The 21286-nt window shown below is 42.6% G+C and overlaps 1 long non-coding RNA gene across 1 annotated transcript; it reads right to left on the bottom strand.

The window, feature by feature from the left end:
- Nucleotides 1-361: 361 nt before the first annotated feature.
- On the bottom strand, nt 362-20389 carry LOC149123733 (uncharacterized). The gene is made up of 3 exons (XR_016214045.1): nt 20026-20389; nt 4753-4949; nt 362-1965 (listed from the first exon to the last, which is right to left on the bottom strand). It is a non-coding gene; the product is annotated as an uncharacterized LOC149123733 (long non-coding RNA).
- Nucleotides 20390-21286: the final 897 nt, after the last annotated feature.

Genomic DNA, 21286 nt, shown 5'->3' with positions numbered 1-21286 from the left:
GGTCTGCTCAGCGTCACATGTTTATTTTCCACAGTGGCATTTGCTAGGTCACGTGGTGGCCATTTAATTTCCACGACTGACATTCCACAGGTCTGAGATTTCATTCCTCTGGGAGTATTTCAAATACTTGTGGTTTTAACTGGGAGGAAAAATACATATATTTAAAAGGGAAACACATAAGCCAGCAGCCCCAGCACCTCGGTCAATAGCAACCGTGGCAGAATTCTGTGGGTAGCTTCTCGATCCGTGGACTCTCACATCCCTGCAAATCCAGGGGTCTCAGAAAAGCTGGAAAGACCCAGACGTATGCTTTCCAGAAATCTTCGAAAACTAAAACATTTAAATTGACTTCAACCTTCCATACTTGGGGCATCCCTTACTGTTTAGATTCCTGACATCTGATTTGGTCTCACTAAAGACCTGGGGAGGTTCTGTTTTGGGCTGCAGAACTCTCTGGGGTGGAGGAACCTGAAATATTCATCCCTGGCCCCAAAAGGCTCTGGATTTTTCCTTAGGGAAGAGACTGGTGGCACCTTCTGTATAAATTCAGACAGTAGAGGAGAGAGGAGAAAAATATTGAAGCATTTGGATTATTGATGCCTTGCTTGGAGTTAAAATGAAGGGACAGAAATAAATGAACTATGGCTGCTAAGGAGGAATGCAGTGTCAAGGAGAGGCCCAGGCCTATGTCAACTCAGGAGAAAAAATCAGATGACTCTGGGAGATCACCTCCCTTTCTTTTTTTTTTTTTTTTAAGATTTATTTATTTATTTGAAAGTTACAGAGAGGTGGGGGGGGGGCAGATCACCTCGCTTTCAACCTCTCTTGTCCACATGGTTGAATGTCAGAGGAATTTGGCACCTCATTATGATCTCCCAGTTGCCTAGAGACTCCCTGCAGGTGTGTCCAGCTGGGGCCAGGAGAGGCTCTCTGTGTCCTGCCTCTCCTCTGTGACTCCTGCAAGCCCACTGCCTCATTCCCTCTTAGCCTATCCTCTGCTAAGGAAAGGAAACTCAATTAACAGAAGGCATAACGGATCATACGTTTGTGTTGTTGCTCTACCATAATAATTTCATTTTCACAAAGGCCAAGTTACCAATTATGCAGTTATCATTAGGACAGATTGTATAAAGTTCAAGCCCAATAGGAAGCTTTCTATTACCAGTTAATGATTAAAACAAGAACCTACCAGCAGCTTTTACTTCTTGGAACTATTTGTCTTGACTGACTAGGGGCAGCAAGAAGAGAGAAGGGGTTAAATTGCAGGTATAGGATGAATTAGGGCTCTGGAATGTCAGCATTGCAAAGGCCTTACAAGGTCAACCAAACATTATGTACACACTGTGGGGCCCTCAAAGCCTGGGGCTCAGGGAGACCACTTCGTTTGTCAAACCCATAGTATGGCCATATCTCATCCTTTCACTTGAACCAGTGTTGTGTTGTCTTAAGATCACGTGCTCTGATGTAGAAAAAAAATGTATTTGTTTACAGCCCTAGAGACAATATGGAAAATTAAATTTTGTCAGATCTGCACCCTTTACTGACACCTGCACCAATGTCCTTTTGGCCCATCTTCTGGAAAAAGTGCCAGCATCACCAAGATGCAGCGGTGCAGAGCTGGGCGATGGGGAAGCATTTTCAGGGAGAAGGAAGTTGAACATTAAGCTGATCAAGGCATCCGGCTACATAGACCTTAACTCATAAAGTAGAATGTGGTTTGTGGAATTACTTGTTCCAGAGATGAGAGAGGTTGAAAAGCTTCACAAAAATTCCCTCTGTACAGGCTTAGTTATTCACAGGGTTGTTCCTCACTCTGGTGTCTGCCACTGTGAGACATGTCGTGTTGTTCTTCAGGATACTCCTTGTGGCCTTTGGAACATCACTGAGAATTTGCATGCCAGTTCTTAAGTGCCCCCTCTGTGTGGGTGTCTCTTGATTCCTCTCTTGAATAAAATTTTGAGTCAGCTGTTGGCCAAAGAGAAAAGTCAATATTGCAGTCAATTTTCATCTATCAAATAGAGAACTAATAATTAAATAAAAATATGCAAACCATTTATTTGTCAAGTTTAAAAAATGCCTCACAATACAGTTAATATTATTTCCAATTGATTTCCTCATTGCTGTGTAGCTCTTAACTGAGCTTAAAATCTTTACAAATTAGAGATTTTCTCCATTTTTTGGTTCCATGGAAAAACTTCCCCCAAAGTGTGCTCTGTGGAGGAAATCTAATACCACTTGCATTACTTAGGAACCAAGACCCACAAGTATGGCAAGTATGTTTAGATAAACCAGGTTGGTTAAAATTCATTGTCTTTCTTTGAGAATTTTGATGGAGGTTAGAAAGTAGAATTTTAAGGTGAGAGAACTCAATACTCATGTCCATTTTTTGTTTGTTTTTTTTAGAGGTTTATTTTCTTTTTTTAAACTTTTATTTAATAAATATAAATTTCCGGCCTGCACCATGGCTCACTAGGCTAATCCTCTGCCTGCGGCGCCGGCACCCCGGGTTCTAGTCCCAGTTGGGGCGCCAGATTCTGTCCCGGCTGCTCCTCTTCCAGTCCAGCTCTCTGCTGTGGACCGGGAAGGCAGTGGAGGATGGCCCAAGTGCTTGGGCCCTGCACCCACATGGGAGACCAGGAAGAAGCACCTGGCTCCTAGCTTCAGATCAGCGCAGCGCGCTGGCCATAGCAGCCATTTGGGGGGTGAACCAACGGAAGGAAGATCTTTCTCTCTATCTCTCTCTCACTGTCTAACTCTGCCTGTCAAAAAAAAAGAAAAAATATATAAATTTCCAAAGTGCAACTACTGCCAGCACAATTCCACCATCTTGGAGAAAAAAAAAAAAAAGACCTAAATGAAAGATCTCTGCAAGTGATGGGATCTCACTTGCAGAGATCTTTCATTTTGGAACACATCCTAGAAAAATTATTATATTATAGTAATAGTATTAATAACAACAATAACAATAACAGTAGTCCCAGCTACAACTAGCATTTACTGACACTCACTCTATACCAAGCACTGTTCTCAGCTCTTGTCATGTGCAGGATAGCCACTACATACTCACCCCTATCCTATGAGATGGGTATAATTATGACACCCATAACATGAAGACAGTAAGGGACTCGCCCAAGGTCACCAGCTGTTGCATTTAGGAAGTGTTATTTGAACATGGCTCTCTGGCTCAACAGCCTGTACGGTTTGTGCTTGCGTCTTATCTGTGACAAGAGGGTGACAACAGTGCTGCATCCAGCCAGGAGCCTGAGTCCATCTAGAATGGGCATAGGTACCTAGGGGTGCATGTATCTAACAGACCACCCCTGCTGCAGTCTTGTTCAAGCAGTACCAGCAGCCAGGAGTAGGAACATGTGGTCAGTATTGTTTCCTCCCCCATGTATTTAAATCTATGAAATCCTAGCATCATTGCAGAATATTCTATGGCACACAATTTAGTACCCAATTTTATCTGCCTTCTCTGGTGAGTCTGGACAAGCTGTGTACATTTTGTCTCCTCGACTGGACTTTAAGCTTCCTGTGGGCAAGGACATTGTCTCATGAGTCTTCCTGACATAATAAGTGCAAGTCCTATTGCCTAATTGATTTGAATGTCTATATTAACAACCACTCCTTAAAATTCCATTTGTTTGTTTGAAACAGAGACAGAGGCCAGCACCGCAGCTCAATAGGCTAATCCTCCCCAGCTCAATAGGCTAATCCCTCCTGGCGCCAGCACACCAGGTTCTAGTCCCGGTCGGGGCGCCGGATTCTGTCCCGGTTGCCCCTCTTCCAGTCCAGTTCTCTGCTATGGCCCAGGAGTGCAGTGGAGGATGGCTCAAGTCCTTGGGCCCTGCATCCACATGGGAGACCAGGAGAGGCACCTGGCTCCTGGTTTCGGATCAGCGTGGTGCGCTGGCCGCAGCGCACCGGCCGCGGTGGCCACTGGAGGGTGAACCAACGGCAAAAGGAAAACCTTTCTCTCTCTCTCTCTCTCTCTCTCTCACTGTCCACTCTGCCTGTCAAAAAAAAAAAAAAAAAAAAAAAGAGAGAGAGAGAGAGAGAGAGACAGAGACAGAGGCATAGACAGAGAGTCAGAGAGAACCATATGCCAGTTCACTTCCTATGTCCTGAAAGAGCCAGTGCTAGGCCAGACTGAAGCTGGGAGCCAGGAACTTGATCCAGATCTCCCATGTTTGTGGCAGGGGCCCAAGTACTTGAACCATCACCTGCTGCCCTCTCAGCATATGCATTAGCAGGAAGTTAGAATTGGGAGCAGAGCCAGGACTCAAATCCAAGCATTCAATATAGGACGCAGGCATCTTAACCAACATCTTTATCTTGAGGCCAAATGCTTGCCCCATTATGCTAGTAATCCTTTTATTCATTGTGGTAGAATCTATTTTTGGGTAGCACTCCCCACATGACACTCTGCAGTTTGGAGATGATTTGACAAGCACTGAATTCCTTGATCTCCAGGACAGCTTTGTGATGAAGGCCTGAGCTCTTACTCCCCTTTCCAGAGATTATCAGGGAAATGACTTGATGGAGGTTAGAAAGTAGAATATGAAGGTGAGAGAACTCAATGTAGGTTCTCCAAATCCAGACCTCTGCTTATCTCAGTTGTCTTGCTTCCCATGTCTCCCCTAGCGAGTAGGGTTCCCCACTTAGGAGTTGCCCTTCCTCTGAAATATGCCCCTTCATACACATACACACGCACACACACACACATACACACATACACATGGGCATACTCACAGGCAGGGTCACCTGTGCTGTCACACCGCACTGCCGTCTAAGCTCCAACAGTCGGTTTCAGTCGCTTTTCTCAGAAGAGAAGCCAGTGGTTTGTCCAGCCAGGAGTCAGGTAGAATAAGAAAAGAGGGAGACTGGCAGGACTCCAGAGTCAGAGTTTCATCTTCTGCTCTTTCTTTCTCAGAGGCTGAGGGAGCACCCTTATCAATCCAGGACAATTGTGGAGATCAGGAGAGAAATAAAGTTTGTTAGGATCATGCTTTGTTTTACAGTGGAGTTACAAAGACGTAACCAGAGGGAAGAATATGATGCAGAGACGTGCCAACCTGGGGTAGGGGAAAGGGACAGCATTTGGATAATTCCCCCACAGCACACTCGCTGCTGTCTGCAAAAATGGAAGGAGTTTGCAGTGTGCTCCAAAACGCACAGAACTTCATTGCATACAGACGGCACCAAAGGAGTGATCATAAAGACAGCTACAGACTCAGGATTCCAACTTGGCTGTCTCGTGTTTGGTCGGAAATAATTTAGGAGAATGTAAGTGGGAGAAGCACAAAGAAAAGGAAAGGTGAAGAGAAAAGATAAGAGTGATTCATAAATTGAAAGATGATATTTTTGTCTTCCATGACATAATGCATTCAGTAGGAAACAAGTATGCTTTCAAGGGCACGGAAGGAGTGCTACACTTCAGATATTGAAAACCCAAGCACCCAGAAGAATGTGGCCAAAATGCCTAACGAAGAGTGTGATATTTTATTTCTTTAGTAATTGCAAGCTTTGAAGCTCGAGTTGACTCTGAAGATGTATTCTTAGAAACGGGAACAAAAGCACATAGTGATAATCTGGGGAAGTGGATGGCAGGATTTCTTTTTTGTCTCCCAGACAAGAGGAGAAAGCAGGGCAGAGCACAAAGATTGAGCACTGGCCTCACTATTTCTGAGTCTGTCTTCTCAGATCTGGTGCTGACAGAATGGGTTTCTTTTTTTTTTTTTTTTTTGGTGGGGTGGAGGGGGAGGTGTGCGGGCTGGAGGCTGGATGGCAGGAAGGGATGTCAAAAAGCTAACGACTCCCGTAGCAAACTCTGCCGGAGTTCAGGGAAGACCAGTTCTAGCTCTACAGAATGTTCTGTTTCCCAAGTTTGTTTAAACAGACACAGATGACAAGTTGGCCTGAAGCAAAACTGTGCAGCAGGAGAACATTGCCTTTAGGGGCTCATGAATCAATCAGTCATCAAGTATTTACTGAACAGCTCCTCTGCACAAGACATCACTCTGGGAGAGGCCAGAGCACATCTCTACCCTCAGCCAACCTGCAGTTTAGTTGGAGAGGCACATGTGGCTGTACCCAGATGAGTTAAAGAGTATTCCCAATGGTGCCATTTCAACCAACAAAAGAAAAAAAAAGACATTAAAGTAATGGTAAGAACAAACACTAGGTCCCATTTACCATGCTGCAAAACAACTTTAAAAAGTTTTACAGTTGCTACCTATTGTAATCCTTAAAATGACCCTTTGAGGTAGATTCTGTCACTGTCACTACTCTCATGTTCTAGTTTAAAAATTACAATGGAGCTAGAAGCAGTGGCATTAGGATGAGAATCAGGAAACATAAACCTAACCATTGTACACACTGCCCCTCCTAAAGCACGACTATGAAAAGGTGAATGAATTAAGCTGTAAGAACAGTGGGGTTCTGAGTCATTGCTTTGGATCCAGGCTCTCATTTTGTCCATTGAGCTTAGGCAGGTCACTGTTAATGCCCATTTCTGTAATTTGACAATTGTCTTAAGGTCATTTTACCAAACACAGAGATTTAGTGAAGCCAGAACTACAGCTGGCACAGTTTCTAACTGTGGCGGGAACATTCTGACTTGGAGGTTAAGACCCACAGTCCAGTTCTGAGTAGGTCCCACCTTATCATTGTATTTTCATTCAACAACATCAACTGAGCACTTTGCTACTGGCTGAATATCAGAAAGATGGAAGGACAAAGGAACTTCATTATGAGCTAGAGAGAGTTTTACAAATGTTTAAAAGTTTTTATTTTTTTTATTTTTTTTTTAACTGCTTATCTCCACAACTTTATTTCTTCATTATCCTCCCACTCGACAATTCTTTTTTTTTTTTTTAACTTTTATTTAATGAATATACGTTTCCAAAGTACGAATAATGGATTACTATGGCTTCCCCCCCATACCGTCCCTCCCACCCACAACCCTCCCCTTTCCCACTCCCTCTCCCCTTCCATTCACATCAAGATTCATTTTCGATTATCTTAATATACAGAAGATCAGCTTAGTATACATTAAGTAAGGATTTCAACAGTTTGCTCCCACACAGAAACATAAAGTGAAAAATAATAGATGATTTTTTTTAATGATGATGAAATCAGATCAGACCTATTGTCATGTTTAATCCCAGTGAGAGTCAAGTTGGGAGTTGATAGTTTCTATTCTTTTCTTTTTTTTTTTTTTTTTTTTTTTTACAGAGGATCAGTTTAGTATGCATTAAGTAAAGATTTCAACAGTTTGCACCCCCATAGAAACACAAAGTGAAATATATTATTTGAGTACTCGTTATAGCATTAAATCTCAATGCACAGCACATTAATGACAGAGATCTTAAATTTAGAGAAAATCTGTAAAACTAGTACAGAAAATTCCCAAACATACTTCATCCAGCTTCCCCTAATGTGAATCTTGTATAACCATGAATCTTGTTTTGACAACTGTCAAAACACCAAGATTTTCACTGGTATGATATTATTCACTAACTCCAGATTTCATCTGGATCTCAACAGGTTTTCTTATTTTTTTAAGTACTTTGTTTTTGTTTTTGTTTTTACTTGAAAGGCAGAGTTAGAGAGAGGGGCAAAGAGAGATGTCTTCCAACCACTGGTTCACTCCCTACATGGCCACAATGACCAGCCCAAAGCCAGGAGCTTCTTCTGGGTCTCCAATGAAGATGCAGGGGCCCAAGCACTTGGGAAGTCCTCTGCTGCTTTCACAGGCACATTAGCAGGGAACTGGATAGGAAGTGGAGCACCTGGGACACAAATCAGATGCCAGTGCTGCAGGTGGCAGTTTAACCAACTATATACCACAATGCCAGCCCCTGCAACAGATGTTTTACTAGTGTCCTATATCGATTCCAGAATCTAACCCAGTATCCTACACTACATTTAGTTCTCATCCTTTCTACATTTCCTCCCATCCATGCCAGCTCCTCAGTTATCCCTTAACTTCCATGACCTTGGTATTTTTAAAGTGTGTTAGTCATAATTTTATTGAATGTTCTTCAATCTGAATTTTTTTATGAATAGATTGTAGTTATTCATTTTGCTAAGAAATTTACATAGGAAATGATATGTCCTTCAGTGCATCAGACCAGGAATTGGGAATGCTACATATTGTTTTATGTGCTAGGAATAAAGACATTATCAAAAGAGACAAAAATTCTTGCTAGTGTGGAATATGTACACTCTAGCAGAGACAGATAATAAATACAACAGTTAATTCAAGCACCTGGTAGGTTAAAATTGATATTTAAAACTGATGTTTTTAAAGGCAGGTGAGGAGGATCAGAACACCAGGGTAGGAGATTGTGATGTAAAATGAAGAGATTACCTCCTTGAGAGGGTGACTTTGACAACAGATTACAGGAGGAATGGATATCATTACTGCCGGCCCCCCACCCTGAGAAGTGTAGAACGGTACTTTTTGCTCCCCTTCACTTTAGAGAGGCCATGTGACAGGCACTGGCCAATGAACTAGAGGGGAAGTAATCATCCCCACCATCTTTATGGATTGAAGCACGAAATTTGAATTTGAAGAATTTGGATATCAATTTTCACAGGTTGATATCCCAACCACCTTGTAGTAAAGCCTGAGAAAAGAAGCAGTTGTTGGCCTTTTGGTGCTAACTGTGGGCTCTTTCAAGACATTGGCTTTATTTATGTATCATGGTTCCCCTGAATTACATTCTTTGAACTTCTATCCAGACTAAGTTACTAAGTTAACTGAAAGGCACACAGTGTAGGTCCTTTTCATAGCTATCAACCAATGATATATTCTCCTGGAGAATTCAACAAAATCCCTTTAAAAATTTTCATATATCCAAATGTATATATGGTCCAAATGGTCCAATGGTCATATATCCAAATGTATATATATGTATATATGAACACACACATGCAACCCAAATGTACTTGAGCAAAAAAAAAGTAGTTTTAAAATCATGTTGTTCATACTTTTCTTACATCCTTTAATGACCATAATACTGTGGAAAGCTCACTATAAAGTAGAGAATATCAATTGTTATGTACCAAGCATCCTACACAAAGACATTGCCAAAGTATACATATATGCTACTTATATACTACATTTGATGCAAACAAGGATCCATAACTTTAGAGCTGTGGCTGTCAGGCTGAATGCTAAGCTGAATGATTTGAGTATGTCTTGTTGCAGGTCAAAACAAATATCAAACTAACATCCTGTATTTTTATCAGCCTGAGAATATTGCCATAATGTGAGTTAATAAGAGAGTAGAGTAAAAACAATGACCCGGTCTCCACCAACAGGACACAGACTTGAAGGGTAACCAGACAAGCATGGGTAGACTTATGTTGGTGCTTTTGTGGCACTGGAAAATTCCTCTGTTGTACTAGTGATTGTGTCCTTCTCACTGACAACTTGTTCAGAAATATGCAGTATCTTGTCTTCTGCCAGAAATTCCAACTATTCAATTCAAAAGATTCTGGCAACACATGTAGACAAAATCCTGCCTTATAGGGTCACTTTTTCAAACATGAAATAGAGGATGTGTTACAGGGAACCTACTGAGATGTGATCCTCCTCAGGCAACTGAAAGAAGACAGAGCTGAGAACTTGACTCTCCCAGTTCAGATTTCTCAGTCTCCATAATCTCTCGCCTTATTTGATAACTCCACAACCTTGCTGGAACTAGCATTCTCTCCTTGTGATCCTCTATTCTTTTCCTGGACCAGGATCGTGAAGATATTGTGCTCCAGCCCACTGTGCTCCACCCCTTTTTGATTCATGGCAGCCATTTAGAGAGCACTGAGCACTTCCAGGAGTGTGAGCTAGCCTAGGCATCCAGAAACCACTACTGAAAATTTACTATGTGCCAGTGCCAGGTATGGAGACATAAACATGAATTAAACATCGCAGCTTTGTCACCCTGTGGATCACACTCATCCTTACCATGTATTTAACCTTGAGGATACTCCTAGAGGAAATATAAGAGAAAGCAAGCAAGAATGGAGCAGAAGGGAGATATGTTGAACCTTGGGCCAACCACAGCCAGGAGCTGGAAAACAACGGTACTAGGGGTATGGACTTGAAACATGATGAAATAAAACCATGAAAGGCACTATGAGGTACAGCCATAAAAGTGGAGTGCTGGAATAAACTTCCTGAGACAGAGAACACTTAGATTGCAAAGGTGTTTCCCAATGGCTGTGATGGAAACCGGATCCTCAGCAGCATTCAAGGCTAGACTAAACAGAATTCTAAAGAGATAAATTGTAGGGAATAGTTTGGCATGGACCAAAGGATGGGCCTGTTTTGTGTTCTTCCATCGCAAGTCCAAGGCAATAAAACTTTACTTTCTCAGGAATTTTTGTTTGTTTTTTAAGCCCCTATAGCAAACACAGCTCAATGCCCACAATGCAGCAGTTGACCATAAAGTGTCTTGCATTTGTCTCTATTTGTTTCATGCTCATTAATCTTATCCTTCCTCTCCCACCTCCCAAGAAGTAATCTCCAGGGAAGGGACAGTAGCCAAGTGTTCTGTAAATGTCACTGTTAACTAGAACAAAGTTGAAGCAAATACCCCATGATCACAAAATATGTATTGATAAGCTATGGGTTTATTCACTACAAATATCTTGTCTAAGTCTTATGCTAGCATCCAGATAACATTAACGTAATATTCCTTAAAGTAAAGTAGACAAATCCACGAATATTTATATGTTCTACATAAAAGTTAAATTAATTAATGCTAGGCACTAATAATGATGACTATAATGTATAAAAGAGATTCAAAGTCATATCTGATGCACAGCAAATGAAAGAGTTCTCAGAATGACAGTCTCAGAAACAGTTGGACTCAAAGTGATGTAGATTTTGTCTTATATGAAAGTGAAAAACAATGCTTCTACTTTGTTTTTCCTCATTTAGACCTATTATCTCTTTGAGATAGCAACATGATTATGTAAAATCTAAATGTGTATCATGTGATAGGCTTGGAAGTACATGATTATATGCAGTTGTGAGCACAATGGAGCAGCCTTGGGTACATTGGGAAAGAGGTAACAGGTCCCAAATCTCAGTATTTCATCTGATAGGGTGGACATGAGTAGAGAGCTGGTACCTCTATGGGTCAGGCTGTCCCAAGGTTGAGCTTCATGTGATAGGTGAGACTGGACAGTCAAGTATGGACCATGAGAATAATTGGAAAGACTCAGAATCTAGCAAGTTAGAGCAGCTAAAGTAGAAAAATTGAAGTGGAGTCTCCAAAGAGGAATTCTGATTGGGGTGGAGAGCATCTTCACCATCATTCTGCCTGCCTTCATACTTTTGGGGTGTGTATACAGAATGGGCTGAAGGGGGATTAGCTCACAAGTAATGATTACTGACAGAAAGATGCAGATGCTGAGGGTGAATCCTGTTTCCAGAGAAAAACTTGACCTGACTAGCTTTATAGTGCCAAATAAAGATAAAGCATTGAGAATGACTTGAATCTAATTCCCAAGGGTCTATCCTTTCATTTCCATTACTAGGGCCTTCCTCCCTCAAAAGTAGACATGATAGGTAGGATTTCAGATGTGCTGCCAAGGTTCTTCTCATTAGTTTGTGATTGATGCCTGGGGTCATTCCTGTGGTCTAAGACTTTATTTTCAAACAGAGATAGGCCATGTAGGGAAACACAATAAGCATTTAGCTGTCATGTCTACATGAGTAAAGGTGTTCTTCAAATCCATCACACAGAATGGGAAGCAGAGGGTGGGCATTGGTACATAGAAGGAGAGTTTAGGGCTCACATTCCCCAGACCCCCCATCTACCGTTCAGGCTGACCACTTCCTGCATACCCCTGAGACTCTGCCTGAGTGTCAGCAGCTAGTACCTGTGGGAACTGTCTTTGACTGATGATGGAAGGGGCATGTGGATAGAGCTTCTTTCTTGGTGAGACAGCCCTGAGGCATGATCCATATAACCTTCCAGTAGTTTCTCCCCCACCCTCAACAAGAGTTGGGCCCTCTTTCCCTTAGCAGGAACCCATTCACTAATGCATTCTGTGTTGGCTTCCTACTCCTTCATCTTTTTCTCTACTTTTCTTCTAATGTTTCCACAGTTCATGCCTCCCCCCAGTATACTGTCTTCACCCAGTTTTTTGACTTGAGATCTCCTTCTTGGAAAATCCAGGCCAAGAAAATGAAGGAAGAAAGATGGGGGAACAGAAAACACTTCTTGCTACCTTCACAGTTTTGTTCAGCTCTAACCCTGATTGCCCTCTGGTGCCTCACAGATGCCATTCAGATGAGATCCACAAAACCATAAATCATCTGGTTCCATAACTTTAATAGTCTAGGTATGGAGTCTCAGAGGTTAAATCACTCATTCTGTGGTACATGGACAGTAAATGGCAAAATCTGGACTAGAAGCCAAGTCTGCATAATTTCTTCACTAAGCTGAAGAATGGACATGCTCTTTGGATTTTTTTTTTCATTTTTTAAGATTTTATTTGAGAGAGAGAATTACAGAGAAAAAAGTCTTCTATCTACTGGTTCAGTCCCCAAATGGCCACAAAGGCTGAAACTAGGCCAATCCAAAGCCAAGAGCCAAGAGCTTCTTCTGGATCTTCCAATAGGGTACAGGGGCCCAAGCACTCAAGCCATCTTCCACTGCTTTCCCACGCCATAGGCAGAGAGCTGGATTGGAAGAGGAGTGGCCAGGACATAAACTAGCACCCATATGGAACACTGGCACCACAGGTGGAGACTTAGCCTACTATACCATAGTGCTGACCCCTAGATTTCTTTAAAAGATTTATTTATTTATTTGAAAGCCAAAGTTAGAGAGAGAGAGAGGACAGAGAGGAGAGAGAGGAGAGGGAGGAGAGAGAGAGAGAGAGAGAGATCTTCTATCAGCTGGTTCACTCCCTAAATGGCCACAACAGCCACAACTGGGCTAGGCTGAAACCAGGAGCCAGGAACGTCTTCCGGGTATCCCTTGTGGGAGGAAGAGGCCCAAAGATTTGGGTCATATTCTGCTGCTTTCCCAGGTGCATTAGCATGGAGCTAGATAGGAAGCAGAGCAGCTGGGACTCAAACTGGCACCCATATGAAATTCCAGCTCTGCAGATGGCAGCTTAAACTACTATGCCACAATGCTAGCCCTGCTCTTTGGATTTCTAACAACTGTGATATAGACTTCTGTCATCAAGAGCTGAAATTGGAATTTGTTTGTTTTGGTCTATGCCTTATCCATCTCTAGATCTTTCCACAATGTTCTAGGGAGTGGACCAATCTGAAGACTGCCAAGAAAAAATTGATTCAGATAATGGTGTAGTTAATAATGTAGTACACTGGATTAAGAAGCAGTTACTAGATGCTAGCCCTGGCTAGGTCCATTACTAGACTTGAGCTTCACTTGAGAAAACTAGCAGGTATAAAATGCTCTCAAAAAATGAAAGAAAACAAAAATGAAAGAAAGTCTTATTGTTTCAACCAAATGGAAATTTAACTTTCAGCAGGGATATCAGTAATTAATTTATAGCAGCAAAGTGCCTTTCTTTGTGTGAGTGTGCGTGTGTGCACACACATGTTTCTGTATTTACAGTAGGACAATTCTGTAGCAATTTCCCCTCTCGAATTCTCACATACTTTCTCATCCTGCAGTCCAGAGAGTGGATCTCACGTCCAGGTGAAAAAACATCAATGATGCCTCTGCTTGAAAACAAAGCTGCACGTGCAGGATGTAACTGAGTTACAAGAGCAAGAGGAAATGTAGTTCTTGTCAGCACTTCACCGAGGAAAATGCTCTCTGCTGCGTAGACATATCAGTGATTGGGCTGGTCCAGTTTTATTCTCCCTAGAATGGTTCTTTTTCCCTTTTTCTTTGGTGGATGCTTCTAGAGACTAAAAGACTGTGGTAGCCTAGATTCTAGAAAAATCTGCAAATTCTGAGTCCAGTGTTGTGGCATAGTGAGTGACGCCAGCATCCCATATAGGTATCAGTTGGAGACCAGGCTGCACACACACAGATTCTCTCCTTCTCTCCCTCTCTCCCTCTCTCCCTCGCTCCCTCTCTCCCTCTCTCCCTCGCTCCCTCTCTCTGTAACTCTGCATTTCAAACAAATAATTAAATCCTTTTAAAAAAGAGAAAAACCTACACATTCATGAGTTGAAGAGAAACACAGACTTATGATTAACTGTAATTTGTGACATTATACAAAAGACAGCATCTAGAAACTAAGCTACCTAGTAAACTGCCTAAGCCAGCAATCAAATTCTTCTAGGGAGCCCAGTCATTAGGTAAACACAATTCAAGTAACAGAATAATGTACCCAATTAAGAGTAATTTCTGGTCATGTAACTGACACATCTAAGAGTTTCAACCTCAGATGGATCAGGAATTGTAACAGTGTCATCAGGATTGGTCTGTCTCTACCCTTCCACTCTGCTCTGAAGCAGTAGAAAAAGAAAGACATCACTAGAAGGGATACATATCGCCTGTGACCTGACATTTAGCACTCATCTTGGAAACCATAATTCCCCTTCTGCATCCCCTCGTTGCAGAAATAAAATGATCATGTAGCAATTCCAGGATTGTAGACTAGTTCCTGTAAGTTCAGAAGAAAATAGAGAATGCCTCTGTATAGCAGTGTTCTCAGAAGTCTGACCATTGCCTCCTTGGCTTTGATTAGGTCATGTTCTCATCACTGTTTCCAGGGCATTGGTAGGACGTGATTGGTCAAATCTGAGTCACATTCCTCTCCCTGGAACTGCAGGTAAAATAAGCTTGACATCCAAACCATACAGAGTTAAATGAGTAAAGGAAGTTTTTCCTGGAAAGGCAAAAGAGTTTCCCCTACTGGATGAAGAGAGAATTAGTGGGGCCCACATTATGGTGCTACAGGTTAAGCTGCGTCCTTCAATGCTGACATCCCATAGAGGTACCAGTTCAAATCCCGGCTGCTCTACTTCCAATCTAGCTCCCTGCTAATGTGCCTGGGAAAGCAGCAGAGTATGGCCTAAGTTCCTCAGCACTTGCTACCCATGTGGGACACCCAGAAGATGCTCCTAGCTCTGGCTTCAGTCTGGTCCAGCTCTGAGAGTGATGACAATTTGGGGAGTGAACCAACGGATGGAAGATGGATTGATCTCTCTCCCCCACCCTCTTCTTTCTCTTGGTAACTCTGCCTTTCAGATTAATAAGCAAATCTTTTAAAAGGGAGAAAAAATTAATGGCTCATGATAAAACCATCAAATACCACCACACCTTAGACTCAACTTTTTCTCTGATGATGTATATAAATTTACGTTAAGGACGGCCAAGAAGAAGAGGCGGTGACAAAAACAGGTGATCAGAGTAACTAGATCTGCAAATAAATTACCTAACAGTCTAAAAAGAAAGCATGTGTCAGGATCTGAGAAACAAGATAGAGGCCAAGTAGTAAAACAAGTCAAATTCAGTGGTGATATAGGTTGTCTTTTGAGTAAAACAAAATCTTCTCTTTTTGAAATTAAAATGTAACTGTGACCTCTGCCAGAAAGTTCTCTTGTCTGGGTTCAATGTAATCATCTGTAAAATGGCATTGAAGGGAATTTAGATCAACTGCACTAAGATTTCATTATGCTATAAGTTTATTAAGTTTGATATTGAATGAATTGTATTTAATTTGAATTATAGTTCCAAGACAGACCTAATAAGGATTACATGCCCCCCAAAATGTTATACAATACACTACTGCTTCCTTCTGTCTTTGGAGTTCATTGATAATGGATTTTCCAAGAATCCTTTAAGTAGGTGATAGCACTACTGAACTTGGTCAGCACTGACACTCACAACTCTGAGATCTTCCTTTCAAATGAAGGTGGGGGAAGTTGAAAATAAATCGGTCAGCTGTGATTTGGCTGGAATCTTTTCACCTATGTTGACCTTTCCTGGGTCAATTCAGACAAGATATGTGTTCTTATTAAGGTTAGATATTTGGCTTAAAGGAAAATTTTTAATCTACTTACTTGCTTAAAAAAACAGAATTGTTTAATTTGTCTGCTAAGTCATTCATTTCCTTCTGTTCATTTATTTTTTCCTTCTATCTCCTTTTATGTATCTACTGCCTGGATTTCCTTACTGGATTAGAAATCCATCACTTACTATTTCCGTGTCTGCCACATACCAACTGTATCATCTTGAACAAGTGACCGTATTTTATGAATCTAACAAACCAAAGATCATAGGATGCCTTCATCAACTTTAAGATTATATTCTATTGTGGCTGGCACTATGGCGCAGCGAGTTAACACCCTGGCCTGAAGTACCAGTATCCCATATGGGCGCTGGTTCGAGACCCGGCTGCTCCACTTCTGATCTGGCTCTCTGCTATGACCTGGGATAGCAGTTGAAGATGACCCAAGTCCTTGGGCCTCTGCACCCACGTGGGAGACCTGGAGGAAGCTCCTGGCTCCTGGCTTTGCATCGGTGCAGCTCTGGCCATTGCGGCCAACTGGGGAATGAACCATCGGATGGAAGACCTCTCTCCTCTCTGTATAACTCTGACTTTCAAATAAAAATAAATAATCTTTAAAAAAAGATTGTATTCTATTATAAAATGTTAAAGTTTAAAAACTAATGCCAGCCGGCGCCGTGGCTCAATAGGCTAATCCTCCACCTTGCGGCGCCGGCATACCGGGTTCTAGTCCCGGTCGGGGCGCCGGATTCTGTCCCGGTTGCCCCTCTTCCAGGCCAGCTCTCTGCTGTGGCCAGGGAGTGCAGTGGAGGATGGCCCAGGTGCTTGGGCCCTGCACCCCATGGGAGACCAGGAAAAGCACCTGGATCCTGGCTCCTGCCATCGGATCAGCGCGGTGCGCCGGCTGCAGCGGCGGCCATTGGAGGGTGAACCAACGGCAAAGGAAGACCTTTCTCTCTCTGTCTCTCTCTCTCACTGTCCACTCTGCCTATCAAAAATAAAAAAAAAATAAAAAAAAAACTAATGCTTGTTTTAAAATCTAGAAAATGAATACTTAGTTTTTCTAAGCCCTGGTTCCCACCTAATGTGGTTGTTGTGAAGACAAATGGGAAAACATGTAACATAGGATGTGATATATAAGAGTTGCACTGAAGGGTGCAAAAAACCTAAAGGTTCCTGGACTTCCCTATTCTCTTTTGTAAAGAGATTTCTTTTTTCCATCTTTTGAACAAATTTAACATTTATATAAACAGTCTCACATCATATTTTTTTCTCAATAAGTACAAACCAGTCTTACTTCATTCTCTATGCCAGTTGTCCACATGCAGAATTCTCTGAAGTCAAACTCATATGGTTAGGATGTCCTCCACGCATCCCTAAATTCTGGAATCACTGTTGTGACTTCCTGGTCCAGGGAGCATGTGTTAATTCATGAAGAGCTTTTTGCAGGAACTTTCCATTGAAACACACAGCACTGGAGATACATCAGTGACTTCCTAGGAAAGTGTGAGGTTTTCTGATGCTTATTCAGTGCCTCATTCATGTGCGTGGTGAGAAGAAAATGTGGTTTTTCTAAGGCATTAGTTCTTAATCTCTTGCCCTAGTGACATTTAGGGCTAGATAACTTTGTGCTTTGAGAACTTGTCTTATGCACTGTATGGTGCTTAGCAGAATCTCTGGCCTCTTCCTACTATATGAGATATCAGCCACCAGTTGCCCCAAACTTAACAAACAGCTCCTAGGATAATCAAAAATCATCCCAGTTAGAAACCACTGTGTTAGAACTATAGAAGCAAGAATTCTGATTGGTCCTTGCTGGGCTTCTGACAGAGACTGGGAATAATAACGCTAGCTCACCTGCCTCACTGAGTCACTGTGGTGGGCAACAGGAATAGAGCTTATGAAGTGTTACACAAAGATTAGAATTCTTATTTTCCTCTTGAACCCTGAAGGCAGATAATTGCTTGGTTTGATTCTCTAGGCAGCATGATGATGGTTGATGCTTAGCAGTGCACATTCCATATAGGCAAAGTGTGATATAACACACTTTGTACATATTATCTCACAACAAGCTCAAAAGACAGGCAACAGCCTGAACTCAGGTGCCTAGAAGGGTTTAGAGGAGAGGTGAGCGGACTTGAAATGGGGGGGGACCCGAGGCCATGCAGGTGGGACATGACATTTGTACCTACACAATGGGGTCTGCTGTCTTCTAAGCATAGTTTACAATGCTTTCATACTCCAGAGATTCTAATTTCCCCTCTGGGCGACATTTCTATGGGTCCTGGAAGAGAGAAGCTTTCTTCTAAAAATTATTTTATTTTATTTATTTGGAAAGGAGAGAGAGAGCCTGAGAGAGAGAGCGCGCATTCATATCTGCAGGTTGATGCCTCTACTGCCTACAACAGCCAGGGATAAACCAGGTCAAAACAAGGAGTCTTAAACTCAACATGGGTCTCCCTTGTGGGTGGCAGGAATGCAGCCAGCTGAGTCATCATTTGCTGCCTCCCAAGTGTGCATTAGCAGGAACTGGAATTGAGAGCAGAGCTGGGACTTGAACCCAGGCACTCCAGTACAGGATGCAAGAATCCCAAGTAGAATCTAAACTGTTGCCCAGGAGGGGGAAACTTTCTTTCTCTATGATTGCTTCTGATAGAGTAACCCAAGTCAGCCCTCCTAGGAGGTATTTGGCATTGGTGCTTCCCTTCCTGAAACACCGAGGCAGCACAATGTACCACAAACTCCAAAGACAAAGAAAACACTCAGAAGTGACGCTTATCCCCTGCCATCTGGCCTTTAGCTCCTGCCTTTTCCTGTTCAATAGCCCCCAACAAGGGAAACCTGATAACTGCACTTCTGTCTGCCCACCTCACTGGGCCCCTACATCCCAGGCTCTGAGTCTTTATCTTCCTATCACCACTCTCCTCATCCTCTTCTTTGAAAAGAATCCCTGCACAGCCATGTCAATCTGTCATGGAGGCCTCCAGCCTCCTCCCTCCTCCCCATACTCTAGACCCCACCCAGAAGCACTGCCTTGGCTCTGTCCTGAACATCAGTCTAAACAGTCAGTCTGTGTCTGTCAAAATACTGACAGCGCTTCTCCCTGCTCAGAGAGCATCAGATCCCATCTGTATTGCAAGCAGTCTTCCAGGTTTATTTTGCCTATCACTTCTGAACACTTGCTATTTAAATTCCAAATCATGTTTCTGGGGGTTAACAGTGTCCCTGCTATTCTTGGAGTTTACTGACTGCAACTCCGACTCAGCCACCTTATTTGTATGCTGCTAGAATCATACGCAACACTTACACACACATGTGCATCCCACACACTCACATGTACACATGCACAGATATGTCTCAGGCCACACCATCAGTGCCATAAACATTAGACAGGGTCATGGTGACTCTGCAAGTTACCTGAACAACAAAATATCTGAGGTTATTCCTGCTTCTAAAAACCATTTGGATTATTGGGGCAAAAAGTGAAACATGGAATAAGTTTAGATTTTCTTTTTTGTTTATTCAAGCCCTTTCCAATCAAATCTTAATTATGTAAGTCTGTCAGTTGAAATATGTCAGAAAGGCTTGTCATCATTCTCTCTCTGCTTTCTTAGACGGGTGGAGGAGGGATTTAGAAGTATTTCTTGGTAAATAAAATTCACCTTTTTTTCTCTACGTCTCAAAGCAACAAGGCCACTTGACACTACAGAGGTAAAGTAATTCCACCTGTGCTACGAGGAGGCCTCCCTTACCAGATCTGACACCTGTCAATTGATGTGAAATGCTTCTAGGTCTAGTGTTACTGACATGTAACTGAGACTATATAATAAAGGAGTAAACAGGACCAGAGGTCAACCTTGTTCACCAGCACTTCGGAGGATTGACCTCTGACCTGCTGAAGCCTGGGCCTCTGACTGCCTCCTGGCATCTCTCTGTCCTAGCCCTCACATGCTGCCTGCTTCTCACCTGCAAGGCTTATTTCCTGTCTAGAATAAAGTCACCTTTATTCCTGAACCCATGCCTGAAGCACTGAGTCTCGGCCATGCTTGGATAACTCACCTTCCTGAGGCAGTGGGGCCACCTGAGTCAAGGAGAAAGCACTGCTGGGCTGATGCAGAGAATGCCATGCTGAGCCACTGCACCCAGGCCCAACTTCAGAGGTGGTCACCAGCTGCAGCACTTTCATAAGAGGAGTCCACGCTGCCATTTCTAGTGAAGACTGACTCGGAAAGACAAGTAGGAAATCTACTGTGAGCCAATCCAAAGGGCAAGTGCTCCTGTCAGGAGGCAGGAAGTAGTCCAGAGTTGGTTGGACCCCAATTTAAGAAGTTTGTGGGTTGTTTTCTTCAAGTCTAGAGTTATTCCACAAGTCAGAGGAAGTTCCCTCACCTATCGCGTATTCAGTCAGCTTTGGGTCTCAGGTGTACCCTTCCTCCTTATCAACACTACCAAAGTTAGAAGATTTATTTATTTATTTAAAAGGCAGAGTTACAGAGAGGCAGAGAGAGAGAGAGAAAAAAAAAAAAAAAGAGAGAGAGAGAGAGTCTTCCATCCTCTGGTTTACTCCCCAAAATGGCCACAAGGGCCAGAGCTGCACTGATCTGAAGCCAGGAGCCAGGAATTTCTTCCAGGTCTCCCACATGGGCACAGGGACCCAAGGACTTGGGCCATCTTCTACTGCTTTCCCAGGCCATAGCAGAGAGCTGGATCGGAAGTGGAGCAGCTGGGACTCGAACTGGTGCCCACATGGGATGCCAGCACTACAGGTGGCAGCTTTACCTGCTACACCATAGCACCAAATTTTTTAAATCATGTGCCTTTTTTACCTTCTCATAAAGTCAACCCAAGGGACTGTCTTCAAAGAATCATATCAATGAAGACACCAGGATTGCTAAAAATATTTTTTTTAAAAAAAGGATTTCTGCCAGAAGGCAATTCTGAAGCCTCAGTTCATGCATCTAGGTCTCCCACATGGGTGGTAGACTCAAGCACTTGAGCCATCATCTGCAGCCTCTCCAGGTGCATTGTCAGGAAGCTGGATCAGAGCACAGTAGCCTGTTCTCAAACCATGCACTATGATATGGGATACAAGTGTCCCAAATCCATGGCTTAACACACTGTGCCACAATACCTGTCCTGCCCTTTTTATTTTTTGAAGGCAGCTATTCAAAAATTTTGAATAACATATACAGTCCACATTTCATGGCTTGCATTATATTTCTGTTGAACTGTTCTGTATTAGAGTAGCAGACAAAACAGGATATAATCAGACATTAGATCGTGTTACATAAGCTATAGGTGTAGCGTGAATTTTTGACCT

This window comes from Oryctolagus cuniculus, chromosome 10, assembly GCF_051225735.1.
Source record: "Oryctolagus cuniculus isolate XC-2025 breed Fujian yellow rabbit chromosome 10, ASM5122573v1, whole genome shotgun sequence".
NCBI classification, from domain to species: Eukaryota; Metazoa; Chordata; class Mammalia; order Lagomorpha; family Leporidae; genus Oryctolagus; species Oryctolagus cuniculus.
This window is presented reverse-complemented; position numbering and strand designations above follow the sequence as displayed.